The sequence below is a fragment of the Bactrocera oleae genome, chromosome 5 (assembly GCF_042242935.1).
Source record: "Bactrocera oleae isolate idBacOlea1 chromosome 5, idBacOlea1, whole genome shotgun sequence".
Taxonomy (NCBI): Eukaryota; Metazoa; Arthropoda; class Insecta; order Diptera; family Tephritidae; genus Bactrocera; species Bactrocera oleae.
Window position 1 is genome coordinate 72249477 of NC_091539.1, and position 20701 is coordinate 72270177.

Here is a 20701-nt window from a genome sequence, read left to right on the forward strand (position 1 = left end):
AAATTAGAAAAGGATGTCCAAAGTAAAGCTAAATGAAGCAGTATTTCAAAATGACTGCTGGCGCATTTCAATAAATTTACATACTTTTTTTTTAGAAAAAGTGAAGAGAGCGCTTTCCATCAGCATAAGCATGATAAAAACGTGAAGGTTTGGTGCTTTTGTGGATGTGTTTGTTGCTATGAAAGTTCCCATTCATTGAAACTTTGTGCTTTTACAATTCATTCATTCGTTGACCAGTCAAGACAATACAACATAATGTGGCATAATGACACAGTTGGATAGTGAAAATCAGAATTATTTTTTAATAAAACCAGAACCAGGATGCGAAAAGAGCTAGTTATAACAGGCAGTGTTTAAAATCAAGGAAATATCTTTAAGCTCTTACCGCTGGTGGATGAAAAATAAAGACTTTTTACTGAGTGATAATTAATTCATTCTGATTTTAGTAGATTATTTCTTGTCCTTATGTGCAATTTTGAAATCTAAATAATCTAACTAAGTGTATGAGTATATGTGTATTGACACACGACATGGGATTGTTTTTAATTGTACAATTCAATTCATGTGCGCGTGTTTATTGAATTTCTGTGTGTTCGAGCTATTAAGGAATCAAGATTCCTGCTGTTGACATTTGTAAATGTATCAAAATTGCAGATTAATTTTTTATATTCGCCTTTGCTTCTGCCATTCCACAGCACTTAGTCGCTCATGTGACCTGCGTTTGCATAACCTACGACCTCTGAATTTCGCCAGCAAGTTATCCATCGATACCGCACTTGACGCAATATTATCTTCAGCAAAACAGCAGCCCAGCTAGGCCACATTATGTTGCACGCATGGTTTCATTCGCCATCTGCACGCACTTAACGGCATTTGTTTGCGCGTCACGTGCCATCTCCCAGCAAAAGCACGAGAAAATCAGTGCCTTTGTAAATTTTCATTCATTTCGTTTCCAATTTTTTTGTCCAAATCTCTACATATACAACTCTCTCATACGTTTAGCATTTACTTGTGCTTTTCCTTCTTTTGAGATGCCTCAGACACATCTTTATTAGCGTTTTACTTATATTTTTACGATTATTTTCATACCGTTCTTCATTTGTATTTCTTACGCGTGTATATACTCGTAATATATGCATGAAATGTGTGAAAATTGAACGCATATGAGAAAAATTGGATTATGAAAAGGATGTGTTTAATAAACACATGGGCGAATACTCGCATATAAAATTAAAAGTTCACTAATTTCAGCTTAGGGAAATCTTCTTTACTGCAAGACTTCTACTACCTTTCTACATAAAATTTGTATAATGTAAATTATGTGATATAAATTTTAAATAGTTAGACTTTCGATTTCCCAGTATACGTTTTAATATTAGCGATTTAGCTGTATAGGAGGAGTCTAGTTAATTCCCACTAAATAATTTGGGGTTTGACGACCTCACAGACTTAATGGTTTGTTAAAAACAACAAAAAGAATAGGTTGCGTAAAAAAAAGGCACTTTGAAATTAGGCTTCTGACACCTACACACACATATGGTAGAGGTAACAAATGAGTAGGCTCTTTGTAATATCAGCAAATCAAGTAACGTACTGAATATAAAATAACAATTGCGCCCAGGGTTAGTCAGTTCAATTACCAATGACATCAATGGCCTTCTGAATATATTTGCTAAGCTTGTTTAGGACAGCCAAAACAAAATGTTAGTCATACGTCACGCTGGACGCTCATGAACATCTTCCTATATGGAGCACGTAGAAAATTAATACATAATACTGTGTTACACTGGAACATAAAAATAGTCTTGATTACATAAGCCGTAAGTTATAGGAAAGCTACGTGATGCCTGCTCCGTTTGGAATAGAAATAATAAAATTGCCTTTTTGTTTGAGTTTGCCTTTGGAGTGCTGTTTTCAACATAGTGTGATAGTTAACTTGAATTGTATATATTAATACGCAAGCAGTCCCGCAGCCGTTATGAAAGATTGTTTTTACTCGTATACATATTTTCTTGCACTTTTTGAAAAATGAACAACGTCGTAGTATTTATCGCCTCGGATTTAGGTTTTGTGTTATTCTGTTCGTGAGTGTTGACAAGTTTGCCCCTCGTTTTTCTATTTTAAAAGTATTCTATTAATAACAGCCACTAAATGACAAAAGGTTAACAGGACCGCTGCTTATAATATTTGATTTGATATTGTGGAGGTGGTTGATAACTCAAAAATATTGTCTTAATTTATTAAAATAAAATTAATAAAAAATTTAAATTTTTGAAACTGTGCCACCTCAAACATGCCCAATATTCTGAGAATCAAAAGTGAAAACTTATGTATTTGTTCAAATGTTTTGTTCTTAATGAACTCTTAAATATTTATGAAAGCGAATTTTGAATATAATTAATAAAGTTACCGGCACCTAATTACCTTAGATAACTACGACGCTGAATTCATTAAATTTTGAGCCTATGCGATGGATCAGAGCAATAATTATAACAAAAGAAACGACAGAAAATGACAAGTAAATATTTTGCTGGCTGAAACAATAAATGTCGAGGTGAAATGCAATGACAAAATGGACAGAATAAAAGTCACCACAAAATAAAATAAGAAATTATTCGCTGCCAGCTCTTTTACAACAAATACAAAATCCAATCTGATCATTTGGTAACTAATAAGTTTAATAAGAATTTCTGATTTGGCTAATTAATAGTAACAGACTAAGGAGTGAATTTTTAAGGCAACGTTGAAAACACAATGGGAAAAGCAAACATTTAGAAACGCTATAAAATAAATGAAAATGTAGAAAACACAGCCGGAAACGTATGCGATGATAATCAACAATACAAAATGGCTAATTTGTTGGAAATTACTTCAGTTTCTAAATTAGCAGGGAAAACACATATTAGATTTGTAAATGGTTGAGAGACAAATTGAAAGAGATATGAGTGTGTGTATACAGTGGCGAGCTGAATTGACTGCATGTTTACAAAACTGACTTTCATCACCCATAAAAACATAACCACACAGGAAAATCTAAAATTTTGTTTTCTTTTATTTTTATTATTTAATTCGTAACAAATTCTAGTAATAAAATAAAAACAAATGAGAAAAATTCTGATAGTTTGAAAGAAAAAACGAAAGAAATTCGCATAAACTCAATTTTGCACGTTAAAAAAAAATTCAATAACTAAATAGATTTCTAAATTTTGCTCATAGACCCTTATTCGAAATGACTTCGTTTACGCGGTCTGGCATGCTCTCTACCAAATTTTCAATAATATATTTCAGAATTCGACTCCATTCTGCTGTTGCACGATCCCAAAGGTTGCCCATGTTTGCTGGAGCTGCTTCGTACTGGCCGATCCGTCTTTTCACTATTGACCAAAGATTTTCAATCGGATTGAGGTCGAGACTTTGTGCTGGCCACTCAATCAATTTCAGATGTTTTTTTTTTCAATCCATTCGTTTACAAGTTTTGCTGTGTGCTTCGGATCGCCATCGTGTTGAAATAAAAATTCTTGTTCGGGATAAACACATTTCTCACATAATTCTGCTCGCCACTGTATATGTTATGTGGTCTTATGGATAGTGGTTAATATAGAAAGGGCATGCGGTTTGCGGCAACAGCGTGAACTAGTAAATATACATAAAAAAGAAACGTTGAAAACGAAAGAGTGGAATAAAAACCACAAGTACAGCATATGGCTGTGTGTGTCTAATATGTGTGTGTGTGAAGATAATTTCTTGAATTAAATTATAAGTTTGCATATGTAACTTCTGTGGCCCTCAGAAAGCGTTTAAGCAATCCTTTGCTTGTCTCTCGGTATGCTGTGAATCAGCTAGCGGCTGAAAAACATCATTTAAAATTTGTATCGCCATGAAGCTACGAAGTTGTATTGCCTGTTAATAACGAGTATATGTAGATAAGTCGCGCTTGCTACTCAACTCAAGTGGTAATTAAATTACTAACGCAAGTGTGTGCGTGTATGAGAGCGTATTGTTGAGACTACAATGCCACAGAGTAACAAAAGCGCAAAAATGAGAAGACTCAGCTGTAGATAAACGCGCCTAAAGTAGCATATCAATAGGCGCAGCTGCATCGTTGAGTCAATGAAAGTATTCAGGTTCACTGCTGTTTTCACGATTGCTCTCTACCTTGATGATTATTTGCTTTGCTCAGTTTTTTCGTTTTTGTGTTGTTAGACAAATTTACTAAGAGCTTCTATTTCTGTTGCATTTCCAAATAATCTCACATTAGTTAATATTGTTGTGTTTTCTGTACGCGCCTTTCATGCGTTATTTATTTTGTCTTTCTAACGTTTTCTAAAAAAATTTACTTTTATGTTCTCTTAATTAGCACTTTTATTAGGAAGTAGATCTAGTAATGTTGTATGAAAGGATTGTGTGCTGAATTTGTAGCAGGTATAAATACCATAGCATATTTAGACCACTGAGGTAACTGCGAGTGCACTGAAGACGCAGAAAGGGCATTAAAATCATGGAAAATCAAAGTCATGGCTCCATTTACAACCGAAAATAATAATATGCGCGCATTTGTGGAACTTGAATTTGGTTAATTTGCTGAGTCAAAAAAAAAAAAATAATAATAATGCAGTGAGTTCACTAGGTTGGAATTGGTGGTATTGAGAGTGGGTCTCTGTTCTACTTTTATGCCATACTTTTCAATTTTTTCGCTTTCGTATCGAAGACTTGAAGTATGAAGCGACAAAAAAGTGTGTAAATAAAATATTCTCTGACCTGGCTATTATTGCTAGCGCTTAGCACACGGCAACTACTTACACGAGCAGTAAATCGCAGGCAGAAATCACATGATAAGCGATACTTTTGCGTTCATGCTTTTCACTGCTGATTGTGGCGGCGTTTGTCTGGCGATATGTTTGCACTTGGTTGCAGCAATTTACCGTTGCTTCTTGAATGGCATATGTACTATTCAACAACTAGTAGTGCCAAACTAAAAAGAAGAGAGTCCAAGTGTCAGATGCAATTACCTCTTTCTACTGGTTGCTAGTGGGACTGAACCTAGCTTGAATGCACCCTTTTTTGAATTATATGAGTATGCTTGTTTATCAAGCTTCAGGGGCAGACTTTGTAGTGCATACGTATGTGTTAACTCCAAACTGAGGCCTGTCTTATGAAACACATATAAATTAGACTAACGGTATGACTATAAGTACGACAATCTACGGTTAGTTTCGCTTTAAAATGTGATGAACATACAAAAGAAAGCAAGTGCTTCAGTACTGTATTAGTAAGTTTGTTGCGGGTATATATAAATGACTCGGCAGCATTTAATATTGATTTATTAAATATACTTCAGTGTTTTGAAAATGTGAAAGGTTCAATATATTTTGCAAAAACTTAATGCGTGCCAATTTTTAACACTAACTCATAAAGCTACAGTGTTTTCTGTGATGAAATTAAATGTGTCAAATACAAAATATCAATGTCCGTCTGATTGAATAATAAAAAAGTTGTCTTAGCAGTATTACTTTCGTTCTTTTGATATTTTCATTAAAATATAACACACCCTAATTAAATTCGTATTATAAAGATTTTACATAACACAGATGCATGACGATGTGTGTAGATCACTCTAACAACGCCTATTTCTGTATATTTTTAGGCTAATTGAAGGTTAAATAATCCGTTTTGTGCGCAACGCCCGCGTGATTGGCTTTGTTTGCTCATGAAATGATTTTGTGTAGCATACCTCAGGGCGTATTAAAATGTCATTTGCACATTAAGCTTCTGGTTAGGCGTGAGATACGGGTAACCCCTACTGACTTTAAAAAGAGAAGAGTGAAAGGCATATAAAACTTACCACATCGATGATTTGCATTAGCGTCAGGCCGAAGCTCAACTGCAGTGGATCGGATTCGTTTACGACGGGTCGCTCCAGACTGTTGTAGTTGTCGAGCAGGGCGTGAAGAAGGCGAATTGCCAAAGGAAAAATAAGTAAAAAGTGAAAACCAAAGTTAAATTAAAAAAAAACTACACGAAAAAATATAAAATAAAGCCAAGTAGTTGTACTTGGTGTGGTGTAAGGGTGAGAACACCAAAAAACATAAAATTACTTCAATGAAACGGTTAAAAGTTACACTCCGCGCAGATTCACTGATTCACGGAAGTGATTGTTTGATATCGGTTGTGTTAAGTGTTTGATTTGAGTGCCGCCGCGTGATTTGTGGATGGTCGTACCAAGAGGGAGAAGTTAAGCGGTTGTCACCTTGGCGTATACGTATTCTGGAAATTTAAAACCAGAAACCATCAACAAAAATGGTTGAGTCGAATAGAAAACTGTGGAAGGAAGAAAGCGATGACAGCAGCATGCAAGGTAGAATCATCAAAATGTGATGAGAGATTCGCAGTGCAATAGGCAAACACTCGCTTCCACCTCGAGGCGTCCCTATGAGCCAAGTAGCACTTTGAATGAGAGAAAATCAGAGGTTGTGTTGACTTAACGCAAATTTCTTGTGATTTAACTTTCGTAGTTGTGATGTATTATCTGCTTAGTCGCTGTTATTTTGTTTTGTCATTCTTTTATCAGCGATTTGTTGCGCAATCGGAGCGTTTCTTACGGCATTTTGCGGCAGCGGTGGATCGAGTGTCGCAGGCTTGAGTTGCTATTGCTATTTCTGTAGTATAACGGTATATGTTGTACTTATTGTTGGTAGATAATTTTTATGATTGCTTTTGTCACTTTTGTTTCCTTTTTTCTCTAGTGTTGTTACCTTTTTCAAACCATTATCTGTCCTTCTTGGTTCGTTGTTAAAGTGTGCGTGTGTGCGCTTCTCGACATTCACCTGCACCGTTATCCGCTGTTATTGTGTATCAAAATTGAATTGTTCCGCTCCAAATATGCTGCGATTGGCTTTACTTCGGCAATAAGGTTAGCTCGATAACGGTGCTATTGAAACGGAAAAGCACTAACAACACATCCTTTGCAGCAGAATTTCTATTGCTCACCTGTTCGCTACTTTACTGGGTAACAAAGGACTCCACTATACAAGCAGGAGGATATCGATTTGCAAATTTGATAAGTTCATAAAAGTTGTCACTGAAAATTATCTGTGTGTGTGTGGTTGTCAGAGTTCATATAAGCGGTTAATCTATAAAGTTAGATGTAACGGTTCAGGAGCCAGAGAAGATTGTGTTGAAACTTGTTTTGTTAATATTTTTGAAATTATTGCTTACCAAAAACTAAAAAATTACTGCTCAAAGCTTGGTTATAGATAAGGTGCTATTTTATTGGATAATATATTATATAAAAAAATTAGTGTCAGTATCGAAAATTCCTTTTTCGAAAAAAATATAGCGAAGAAGAGTCCGCATTGGTAAAAAAGTTTGGTCTAGAATAAACGTAAAATGCGGTAAAATCACCGAAGTGCTTTAATTCGACATAAAATGTGATTTAAGATTTGTTTGAATATTCTGCTATTTTGAAGAGCACACAGAAGGCAGAACTATAGACGCTTAACATGAACCATTGACTTTTTTAGGTACCGATATGAAGTTTACATTATAGCCAATTGACTTATAGGCTAAAATGCTTCAAAACGAACACTAAAAATAAGAAGTGTTCTTCATGCGGGGTAACCCATTGAGCGTTATTAGCGCTAACGACTTAAGGTTCCACTGAAAACGAATTAGTGATAAGTGAATAGCGGCGAACATCAGATAAGGTGCCAAATATCAGGTCATAAACGCTCTCATTAAAAACGGGAACGAAGAAGCACATGCATACAGAAACGACGCCACGCCAATGATTATGTGAACACGTCCAGAAGGTGAAGAATGAAATGCGGAGCCACCGACGAGTGTGGAAGGTGAATACTTGGCATAATAAGCGTAGAGGTTCCTTTGAATATAATCGCGTTAACGATGGTTGAAGTTCACATGCTGCAGATACTGTTAAACGGGTGCTGCATACTCACATTGTGGAAATGGGAGAACATTAGGTAGAAAACTATTAATCGCCTAATTAAATTCAACATTGCTGCGCCGTATGTCTGACAGCCGTGAGCGTGAAAATGTTAAATTATCTGAAGAAATTAGCTAAATGAGATAAAACATGTTGTGAGTTAGCTTAATAAAGGCTTTTAACTTGCTGACGCAATAGCAACGCAAAAAAGACTGACACATTGTGTTATGTTGAGTGGCAAATGTTGTTTCACTATTTTACCAGAAGAGTATAGGTATCTAAAATAGGTGGTGTAATGTAATAGTATCTGAAACATGTGGTGAGTTTGAGTTTTTACTGCAACCTTAGACATATTTTGGCATAGAACACGTCAGACTTGTTATGCGCTAGAACTCATTGAGCCAGATTGGAAAGATCTCGGTTCGGTTTAATAAATTTGGGTATGAGTCTGTAGAAAGTTATAATATAACCCCTCGATTGCGTCGACCCCCATTGTTTAACGAAAGAGTGAAAGAAATGAAAGCTAAGCAGCCATTTGCTGACTGCGAAAATTGCTGGATATTGCTTCGCTTAATGATGCTGCATTTTGGTTTTGTAACCGAACCAAAAGTAAATCCCAGGCTTGACATAAATCACATCAAAAGAATTTTAAAAAAGAAAGTGACAAAAGTAGAGGATAAATTTAAAAGAAAGAGCCGGAGGGTTGATGGTTGAGAGAATGTAGAACATAAAGTGTGGCCTATGTCTTTTCGCAAAATTTGCGCCACACAGCTAATTCGTTCCAGCGATAAGTTCACTTTAGTGGAAATAAATATATGAAAAATAAATTCACCTCACGCACAACCACCCATACAAATAACTGCTATAAATGCTTGTATTTAATTTAGGCTTCATTGACCCACACACACACTCTCCTAACTTTATTTTGTGCTACTTTGTTGATTTTTCATTCTTGGTTGAACCTCTGTTAATTAAATTTTAGATAATCTTGAGAATACGAATTGTGACGAATTATTCACGAAAAGTCAAGTGGCGAGGTATTTGAGGAACAAATGACAGAAGCGGCGAACAACCAACTCAGAGCAAACTAGATGGTTATAAAGACAGATATGAGAAAGAAATGAGGTATGCACCGCGACCTAAGGTCTATTGTGCCGTCCCCTAAGTCACAACGACTCACTTAGCCCCAACACTTTGATGAATTTCAGTATATTGTACTATCTATACTAGGTGCTAATGAGGTGATTCAAAAACATATATCCACGGCCCTTGATACTAAATACTGCTAGGGCTTTGTCAACTAGTCTCTAAATATGAAACTTTTTTATAACCATATCTTTAATTTTTAGTAAATTTTTTTAACATTTCGCTAACAAATATTTAATGCAACAAGTACAAGACTTTTGCTTAATAATTTTTTGGAACTTAAATTTCCATTTCCCATGATGAATTTTGAATTAAATTTTCGACAAGTACAAAAGACTTTAGGTGTAAATATATATATTTATCAAAATGTCTTAATTTTTGTCGTGAATATATATTAAATAATAATATGTGCTTATTTAATTAAAGAGGCAAAGCTAACAAGCAAACACTAAAAATATATATGAAAACAATTACTTCGATTTCGTTGCTAGCAAGTGGATTACCAACGAAGAAAGGAAAAGGTATGAGTTCTCGCAGGACTAAGAAGGTTGCTTGGGATTGCTCAACACCTTGGCATTGGCTGGCATCTCGCCTCTGTCGGTATTTGAACTCTGAAGAAATTTAATTTATTCGAAACTTGCGTGAAGCCAGCGAAATGCATTATGTTGCCATGTAGCTCAAGGTATCGCATAACAAGTGGTTGGCATCAAAGGCGCTGAAAATTGTATGAACGAATGTTCGCGCTTAACAACAATTAAGAGATAAAAAATGGAGAATAATTATATAAAATTCTAGACTGCAGTGAATATTATGGTAAGTAAAATAGAGTTTCCTTGGCTACACTTTATTAATTGTTAAGCAGTTATGCTCTAGTATATTGTGCGCATTTGTAGATTTGTGGGTGTGCAACACAATTAATTTAATTTCTTCGTAATAGAAACTCCATAGAACTAATATTGTGAGAAGTCTTAGCTGTGAACAAATATTAAACGTTTTGAGCGAAATTCAAACAATTGTAATTTCTTGCATCCACAGATAAAGTTTGGGAAAGTCCTCTGGTAGTTCTCTGATCTCTTCAATTTATGAGATATCAAGTGCGTTTACACAAAACAAGGTATCCTTCCTGGTCAATATTGCTGAACAACTTCGTTTGAAATCGCATTTTTACAAAATGCTTTGCATGCTGTTTTTTACAGTTACGCAAATGTTTCCAAAGTGCATGTCAGCTTAGGTGTATGTCCTGACTTCCAAAATTATACAATATATTGCGTTGACCTAAATATCTTCAGCCGAATTGTCGCCAAACGTCATCAGCGTGGGTATTTCATGCCTTCTGTGCAGCTCAAGTGGGTTTGCTTTTTGTTCGGGAAAATACAAAGGATGTACCTTATTTCTGTGATATTTTCCTTGCCAACTAACAGAAAAGGATAAAAAGCTTACTCTATGTGCGGCTGAGTGTTTCTTTTTTGCAAGTTTGGTTTGTATAATCCTTCCTGGCGGTCTGCTCCACTTCATATTTGTGTCTGCTTCCTGTTTCGCCGTTACGTTCATTTTTCAGCAGTGGAGCTGTATTGCCTTTGTCCTCATGTTGCATTGCTTGTTGTTATTGCTCTTGTGTCATCTTTTTTTCTGTTATTGCAAAACTGGAATTTTGTTGTTTCTACCCTTTTGTAAGGGCATTTATGGTACTTTAAATAATATTTTTATATTTAATTTTGTATTTAGTGTGGTTTTTTGTTTGTTCCAATTTGTGATTCATTTCTTCAATAATTTTCGGGGTCTTCCGCTTTGCTTGTGAGGTAATTTTGGATACAAGACTTTTCCCATCTCTTTATAGTAGCAATCGCGGGAGAAAGGAATGAAGAAAGCACGAATTTGAAAATCTAACCAAAGGATTCCCCTTTAGCAGCACCTAATAATTTTTTTAACGAGTTTTTACGAAGGTGTGAGACGGAGTTGGTATAAAATCTGGCAAATTGTATTAAGCACTTTCTTAGGCACTATTCGCAGTTATCTGTAACTGTGTTTTGAGTCAGACTATGTCGTTTGTGTTTGCAAATATGATTATTGCGCCTTGCGAATGCTTTGTGATATAACCGCTCCAATTTTGATAATAAATTAATAAATTAAAAATCCTGTAAAATGAAAAAAAAAAATTAGCAACGTGTCGGCAATTGATATTTTACCGCATGTTGACTGTGTTATTTTACGAATCAAAATTGTTGTTGCTGTTATAGCGCAGTCGACAATTACACACACGTGTCAACTTTGTCCTGTCGCAAAGAGTAAATGTAAGAGAACGTTTTTGTTTTATTTCACATTGAGCCAGACAACAGTTTTAAATCCAGTTATCACTTTTATGTAGGCGCCTACCTTTTCATCGGCATATATATTTTGGCTTTTCAAATTTATCTGTTCTCTCGGGCACCAATTCCATTGCTGAAGGCTTGCAAATATTTTACCTCTTTCATCAATTCCCATTCTGCTTCCCTTTCGCCGGTGTTGCAACGGCAGCGCCATCAATCTGCAGTTTTCCATTGACCTTTTAATTGACGGCCGTTCGGACAAATCGAATTTTCACTGTGCAACGGCTACCAAAGTTATTACGAAATGGAATGAAATTAAATTTCCATCAAATGCCCCACTTAACTGCAGAGATGGGCAATTTCGGGAGTGAACCCAAGCGGAGGGTAGACCAATTGTTAAATTGACCGTTATTGGCAATATTAATGAAAGTCCAAGTCAAAATGACAGCCAGCAGTCGACCAATGTCCACAAGGAATAAGCAGACAGTTGAACCAAATATACCTATTTATATATATGTAACTTTGTATTCATGCAGATGAGCTGAGCCTTGCAAGCAACAATGACGCTGAACACTTAATTTTTGTTTGTACAACGACAAGAGTTCGTTGAACTTCGGAAGCACCGAGCCAAGTCCATTATATTATTGTAGTACACAAGTATGTGAACGCATGTTATTGTTTTGGTCACAAGAAAATTGTAATAAATTATCGCTAACTGTTTAATACCGTTGTTAAAAAAATTTTAAAGTATTTTTATCCAAAAATTAATATTTTTCTTAAGAAATTTATGGTTTGTGTAAAACTAGAGTCGTGTATAGGCACCATAATGACTTATATGTGTATGTGTATTTATTACATTCAGAATTCTTCGAAAAACACAAAGAAGACATTGCTATGGAAAAACAGAAAAAACACAGAAAACAAAGCTTCAAATTGAGGCAAGTGCCCGAAGAAACGGGATGACGCTTTAACTAAAATTTTAGACGACCACAGAGCTAACTGAGCAGAGGCTACTCCATAAGATCCATTGTGCATGTTCTTGTCTGCCTTAAGCGATTCCAGCAAAGCAACGCTCACAGCGGATTTTTTTTATTTGTTTTTGCTGTTTGGCTATTGTTATTGTTGTTTTAATTAACTTACTATTCAGGCCAGCCGGTGACTTTATGCCGGCACATTTAAGCATTTGAATGTTGTGAAACTGCACGAATGGCGATGGGAATGAGCGAAGAGCATGTGGGCTTCACCGGTTTACCCAGAAAACCAAGTAAAAGTAAGGAAAGTTGCACTCGTTTCTATTTCTATACCGTAATTACCTAATATCAATGACAGTGCGTGTATTTAGCCTGCTCCTAAATGTATGCTATACAAGAAAACAATAGGCAGTTTCAGGTTAAATCTTGTCGGGTGAAGATAATGTGCCCCTATTTCGTATGTGTATTAGTAGAACCATGTAGGAGTTATGCATACATTATTCGTTAAGTATTTCAAAAGGATCAGTTAGTCAGGTTGATTAAATTTAAAGTTAGATTTTTGTCTTTACAACCAATGTATTAACTGACATTAACTTCATAGCATTATTTAGGAAGATTAATTATAAGAACGATTTATAGTTTTGGAAAAATTAATTGAAAGGATTGCTGGAAATTACAGGGGAAATATTAATGCAAATTTAACTTTCATTTCAAAGAAAAATTGCATTTGCGATTGTGCAGGAACCATCAATACGCTTGGGAAATATGTTGTGAGTGGGTCAAGCTGTGGCGATGGTCTACTTGTGTATAAGAAAATCTCAAATGCACATGAATCTGAGTTTATAATACTCATTGAATGATTGCTGGTAGCAAACAAGCGGGATATGTGGTAAGATAGTGAAGTTGGGAAAAAATTATCTGAACATCAAATAGTTTATGTATTTATTTTTACAAATGGACTAGTTTAGATGATGTCTGTTAGGGACATTGAGTAACTTCGCTTATTTGATATGTAAACACAAATTTACTTTTTCTTTTATTGCTATTTTTGCCAATATTGTTGTTGTTATTAATGCTGTTTTTCTCGTCAGTCTCGTTAGGAAAGGGGCGCGAACGGTTGAGTGACAAAGTTGGCAATTAGTCAGCTGTCAGTGGTAGTGTTAGACTTTACTAACAACAACACTAAAAACTATAAACAAACCCGAAAATCAAAACGACGCAAAGTAAGAATACAACATTTGTCTTCACATTTCTAAAGGATGGCAAAGCTCTTATGCCTGCAACAGCAACAACAGTGGCGGAAAAACGTGTGGTAGTAGTGTCAGGGTCTTTACACGTGACGGCGACAGCTTGCAGCCTAACAGGTCGGCTCAGCCAGACGCGCAGATTGCGACGTTTTTGTCAGTGCGGAAGAATGGAAGAGATAGTTGGCCAACAATGGATAGAATTTTGTTATTTGTTGCAATGCGGTGTGGAGAGTTTTCGTGATGTTCGTATGTCTTACTGTTTGCCTGTGTAGCTGGTGTATCAAAACGGTTCAACGACCTGTGATCTTTACCAGGTGACATCCGCAGACTCCCGCAAATGCTGGAAAAGATAATAAATAGTTGAGGAGGTGGTTCAGTAAACAGTCTACATTAGAATAAACAGACTTAGTTTTTGTCTAATATATTTCACTTTTTTGGATTTCCAATGGAAATTCTATTTCGTTTCAAAATTAGTTATTCAGTTATATGTGAGCTAGCTTTAGTGTCCCAATAGTTGCATGCAAAGTTTTCTTCAATGCAAATATTAATTCTTCACTAGTTTTAGTTCAAACACTAATTTCAAATTTATCTCAGCCAAAGCTTCGCATATTTGTCGGAGTATGTTACTCATACACTGTGGGCAACGCAATATGTACTAGTATAAGTACTTACGCTTGCGGTGTTGACTCTTGGTTGAGCTTAGCACGATTTACACCCAACTTTATGCCGCTAAATTTGTAACATTTGCATATGACAAAGCGATTAGTGTAGGCTTTTGTGGTGAGCGCAATAAAACTGAAAGTGAATATATTTCTTTTAAGGAACAAAAAGAGAAATACTTCTTTCACCCACCTCGGAATAATGTTAAAATTTTTGTTATTTTGAAATTTTATTGTGTTTTTGTTATTCAAAGAAGCATATTTAATAGAGCTGTTCTACTTATGGGCACATACATATAACGAAACTTAAAATCAGGAGGCTTGGAAATAATTGAAGATTAAAATAAGATTAAAAAGTACACCAGAGTCAAAGCGGAGTTCAGGCAAATTATTGATCGTAAAAATTGATTGATGATAAAAATCTAAGTGCTGTTTTAAAGCTGAAAATAGATATGCATGAAATTTTTCTAATACATATATGTTTCTTTACAAGCAGTGTTAAATCTTCTACAAACAAGCCACAACAAAGCCACAAAGTTTTTCCGAAGACAACAACTCAAAAGAAGCAAAAGCGTTATGTTGAATGGTACAAGACAAGAGGCAACCCTTGAAAGCACAAGTGCTTAAGCGGCTTAAGAAGTTCACTCCCCCTAGATAATGGAGATGTATCATACATGTTTGTGAATTAGGTGGAATTGCATAGAACAGTCATGAGGTGTGAGGGGGAATTGGTGAGTTTGTAGCAGCAACATTGCTAACTACTCAGCGAAACAATAACAACTCTTATATGTATCTTATTCTTAGTTCAGCCTCCCGTTCTTCGTGTTGACAAATGCGGAAGTGCAGTAGCGCATGTAACGGCGGAATATCGCACATATGACATAACATTTACGAATACAATACTACAGAAAATAACTGATCATAATACTTGCAGTACCATAAGTAATATTTTACCATATATGCTCTCCAACTGAATTCTCAAAATAGAACTAATAATTTATGAACAAAATTTATTTAAAAAACGAAAGTAAGTATTTATTTTAAATTGGGAGCATTTAAAGCAGCTAAGGCTTTAAAACCCTGTCAACAACACACAAATAGAAATAAACAATCAAAAAATTATTAAAAGCAAAACGCGCACATAACACGGCAGTTTAAACTCTCGTTTCAATTGAAATGAATCAACGCGGATTTTTACAACTATAGCAACAAAGGCGACTCAGCAGCAATGTTGGTCTTAATTGAAGCTTCCAGAAAGAGTGTAGAGTTTTTAACATCTATTATTTCACTAAAATTACTCTTTGTTTGGTTTACGAGTAATATATTTTATCTAAAACTAGAAAGATAGCTGTGCAATTTTGTTAGTGTAATATTTTTATGTTTTAATAAATTTAAAGAGCTTCAAATGTAATATATTTTAAATGAAATTTACAAGAGCGAACTCCTTCAAATATGTACACTCTTTAGATTTTCTGTGACGCAAAGGCCATTTCATTAGTTGTTGCCACGAGAGAGCGCTACGTCGCCTTTGGCCACACTCTAGCTTAATTACTCGTATCTGTCTGTTTAACCGCATAAGGGTCCATAATTTAGCAAATTTTAATATCTGCACTGATATGCTGCAGTAGATATGCTTTTAATATTTCAACATAAGACGAACACACGAGTAACTAAACGTAGTATATAAGTATGAGCAAAGAAGCTATAAACTCATTTTAAGTGTTGGACATCTGTGGAGGGTAAAACTTAATATTCGCAGCTCACTTGAGAGTTTCGAAATTCTTTACACACCAACATACGTATATGTACACCTATATAAATGTGTCTGGGGAAAGGGTTGAACGTGTTATTGTTTGGTGAGCCCACAAGAATACACACACACTATCTAATAGTAGTATTATGTGTGTATGTTATGCGTGTAATTAAAACCAAAATTGAATGTTATTGAAATTTGCCTTTTAATTGTTCACGGAACGCCGATGAATGAGATGGAGGTAACTCAGCATCTGTTCTCGACAGCAGAAATCAATTTGTCACGACAATTCGGTGTGTATGTTTGTGACAATAAATAAGTATAAAAACAGAGGTGGCCCTCGTTCAATTCAGTTGGAATGTTTTCTTTTTAAAGTTTATATACAATTAGGAGTTTGAAGATTCTTAAACTGAAATGGCTGAGCATGTATTCGGAATTGACGAGTCATTATTAGCTTTGACTTTGAATACCCATAAATATATATATATATAGAAAATGTATGAATATTGAAAGAGTGTAAAAGCATTATGGACAAAGTGTAGTTAAGTATCATAACATCTAAGCATTTTGGATTTTTTTTCTCCCACTGTGAGAGGGTGTGCGAAAAAGGGTCTTTATCTTGTTGGTACTAAAACGTAGGAATTATTGATACAATTGCGATGCCAGCAAAAATATTTATGGTCGCGTGGGATGCTTACTGCCGATAAAACACATGCATACACACATATTTTATGGGCGATGCCAAAGTGATTGGTTGGGTTTATTGAACATTTATTAAATCTATTTAAGAAGATGTATAGAAAATGTATAGTGTTCCGCAAGCAAACTAGAAATGGGTTCACTATATTCCCAAGAACTAAAAATAATATACAAACACATTGGCGTGTCTCAAACTAAAATTAAATTTTTATATATTGTAGTATAAATTAGACAATACCTATGTTACCCGTTTCTCGTCGCGGGAAAGAAAATATCTCTTAAAATTTAATTCACACTTCGCTAGCAACTAATGTGTTTACCTCTAAAAGTGTGCTGTGTGTGTTGTGTTGTTCACGCTAGTCTGTTTCCGGCATCATTTTATTTGAAATCGAAAATCGAAATTGGCAGCTTTCGTTCGCCAATGACAAACTCCGATTTAATTGCTTCCTTTGCTTTACCCAGCTTTCCTCTTTATTATGCGAAATTCAGCAATGCCATTGGGTGAGTTTCTCTCCCGGAATTGATGGCGCCAAACCACATTCACACACCGAATCTCTGCTATTCACACCTTCTAAATCATTATTTGCACAAACTTGGGAAAGTTCGCGTTGCTAAAAATAACTAAGCTTCGCATTACCTACTTGACTTAGTTTCAATTCGCAAATGCCACAAAAGCCTGGTTATTGCTGAATCTGTCACCACTCTAGGAACCACTTACTCAGGTATGTCTACATATATAAGTATTTATTGAGCTTTTAATTCTACTTTTCCGGTAATTGCCTGCAAGCACCACATTTAAAGACGATACACAGCAAGACCGCGGAATATAAGGAATTTTATACTGAAACTGCCGAATCCTCATTCTCAATAACTCAGAGGTGAAGGTATGAGAGGATTTAAGGCCTTATGCGAGAGTATACTCAAAGTATACAAGCACAAAAACCGGACCGGTTGGTAATGAAATTTGTTTTTGGGGCAAAAGCTTGCTTCGGCTATACCACTGATTAGCTTAGGACTTTTGGTGCTCGACACTAAGCCTTCGGGTATTCTGTAACATCACAGCCATTACCTGGAGGCGTTAAAAAAAGAAGGGATGAAATGGACAAATAACCCTTCTCCTTTCTTGATAGAGAGATATATTTTGTTTTCATTCAACTTTTTTATAGCTATTGGACATTCAGTTCAGTGGAAAAACAAATGGCTGTTATTTGTATTCACTCTTTATTTTACGCAAAATTTGTTGTGGTGCATTGAACCAAATTCAAGTATTCGAAGGTATTTATGATGTAAAAAGTCAGTAAAAAAGATGTGAAAATGCCACTTTGTTGTTATCTAAAAATTCAGAATTCTCACTTAATTTAAGTTTAATACTCGACTCAGCGCACAGTAACACACTTTTCGTAAGTTGCTTTATTTAGCTTGTTATTTGTAAACTGTTTTATTGGCGCGAATATTATTGAAGCGTTTAAAAGTTTGTGAGCTTGACTGTTGAAAACAAAATGTTTGGCTTCTGTACTGACACTTACAAATACTTATAGTAGAATGAATGCTTTTAGCTTGAATTTCTGCATAAGTTCAGTTCTGGTTGTTGTTGATTGTGTTATTGATGTTGCAATTGCTCGCTTATAGTTAAGTTGCTGTAAAATGGCTTGTTGTTGCTTTTTAAATTGATTGTTTACCATTTCGTTTCCGCATTTTAAACCCTCTGTTCCTTGGCATTTACCTCGCTTAACGGTGTTTGTGATTTTTCTGCTAATTTTTTTTTTTATGCCAATAAACTTTTTAGTGTTGCCGGCTTTTAGGCGCCCCAACCGGTTTTTAACGCAGACAACTCATTTACTTTCTGATATTAATAACACATTTTTTGTTTTGCGTTGTTGTTCTTTTATTTGTTCGCTGTGCGTGTAAGTGTTACTGTGTGTTGGTAGAAACTGTATGTGGGAGAACGATTTGCCGTACTTTATTCACAAGTGTTATGAGAATTTCGGTTACTATTCTTATGTGAAAACATGATTTCTCTGATCCCTATGATTTGTCTTGCGTTAGTTTATTACTTCAATATACGCTGACGTGCCTAATATCTGTAAAGAAAACAGTTCAATAGATTGTAAATAATATAATTAACCAACAAAAGAAATTATTAACTCTTGGAAATACACTTAAATAATTTTATAATCAGAGAGAAAAATATTTTTTGAGGATTTAAGGATTTTCTAACTAACAACATCTTCTCAGTGCTAATATCTAAGTAAGCCAAAATTTAATAAAACTAAATACATTAATATCTATTAACCCCACCATTTTTAGATTACGGGTAGCCATTGAAGTGGCATAATTTCTTATCACGCTCCTAACAGAAGGACAGAAGGACCACTTTTTCATAACGCTGCGTCTGCACATTTTCTTGACAGGCAGTAAAGGAAATATTGGGTCTACTTTGATGGCTCGTGTTATTTATTGTACAACTTAGAACAAAAAATTATTAGTCGTCCACTCCACTCACTTGCCCAAGACTTCTACAATATTTGTTTCAACCGCATACTCAAGTGCTAAACCAAATATGATAAATTGCTTCCGGCTGAAGAAAATTGTTTGTTTTACTATTGATAAAACATTTATTTGCCGTGGGAAGTTGGCGCGATGAAATGAACCTTTTCTTCTTTCGCTTTTGAAACGAATACATTTTCCATTTCTTGAATGCGAGAAATAGGTGTTTGCGATGTGAGCGAAGCAGGATATACGAGGTCTGTTCAAAAAATAAGCTGAATTTTGAAATTTCGCAGGCTACGTATATTTTATTATCGATTTTTTTATATTTATTTTTTTATGTTGATAAACTTGTCTCTAACATATGGTACGTTCACAGTTTCAACTATATGACATAGCATATTTATTGTGTTTGTTAAGATAAAAATATTGAGAAAGTGAAGAAAATTTGTTGTGGAGAATCGTCAAATCACTATTGGAGAAATTGCTGACAACGTCGGCATATCGGTTGGCTCATGCCATTCAATCTTTTCGCAAATTTTAGGCATGAAGCATGTGGCAGCGTAGTTCGTTTCAAAATGTTCTAATATATTTGCCGATATCGGCCGTTCAGACCAATGAACAGCTTCTTGGTGAGATAAAGACAGGTGAAAAATTTCAGATCGATATTGTAACATATATATACAGACAGACAGGCAGACCGACAGACGGACATGGCTAAATCTACTTAGCTCATCATGCTGATCATTTATAGACATATTTTATAGGGTTTCCGGCGTTTTCTTCTGGGCGTTACAAACTTTGTGGTAAACTTAATATACCCTGTTCAGGGTATAAAAAGGAAATAATTTACCGAAAATGTTAAGTTATTTCAAAATGCAATATAAATAACAGCGAAGTGCACCAATTGTTGCAGCAACGTGAGTTGAGACACTAGGATAGTTAGTGCTACAAAAGTCAGCAAAAATAACAACAAAAGACTCGACAGAAGTGTAAAGAATAACCCGGAGAAAGCAGACGCCACACAAGCGACTACATTCTACAAACGCTGGCAAGTTGTGAGCTGTCAACAGTTCAGCGTGCCGCAAAAACATTAGCAAGAAAATGAGAAAAAGTGAAAAGTACAATAACAGCAGATTCGACGGTTAAAACAATGCCACATAAGCAGCAACAGTTAACCGAGAATGAATAATGATTTCTTTTTTCCCCATTTCAATGTTTCCTCTTTCCTGCACTGCAATTTTCTTTTCGCACCTCATTGCTGGATAATCTTAGGCAAACAAAAATTTTTTGCGCCACACTTTTTCTGTTAGAATGAAATTAGCTTAAATTTATATTATTATTTATGCTTGAAAGAAGTAACCTCAGTAAGTATTGTATGTGTGTCTGTTGGTTGGGTCTGCTTATGTTGCAGGTTTTTTTGGGCCAGTTTGACTTTTTCCCTTTAGTGGCCATCGATATCGTGTTGTTGCTGAATATCCTTTCAAATTT

At 35.3% G+C, this 20701-nt stretch overlaps 1 long non-coding RNA gene across 2 annotated transcripts in view; it reads right to left on the reverse strand.

Annotated features, from left to right (window-relative positions):
• The window catches only part of LOC118681303 (uncharacterized), a 45074-nt gene that overhangs the window by 18929 nt on the left and 5444 nt on the right, over window positions 1–20701 (reverse strand). The window contains exon 2 of one of the 2 annotated variants that reach the window (XR_004977009.2): window positions 13567–13952. The exons of the other annotated variant lie outside the window; for it this stretch is intronic. This is a non-coding gene — a long non-coding RNA (uncharacterized lncRNA). The remainder of the gene's footprint in view (window positions 1–13566; window positions 13953–20701) is intronic. 2 annotated transcript variants of the gene reach the window in all.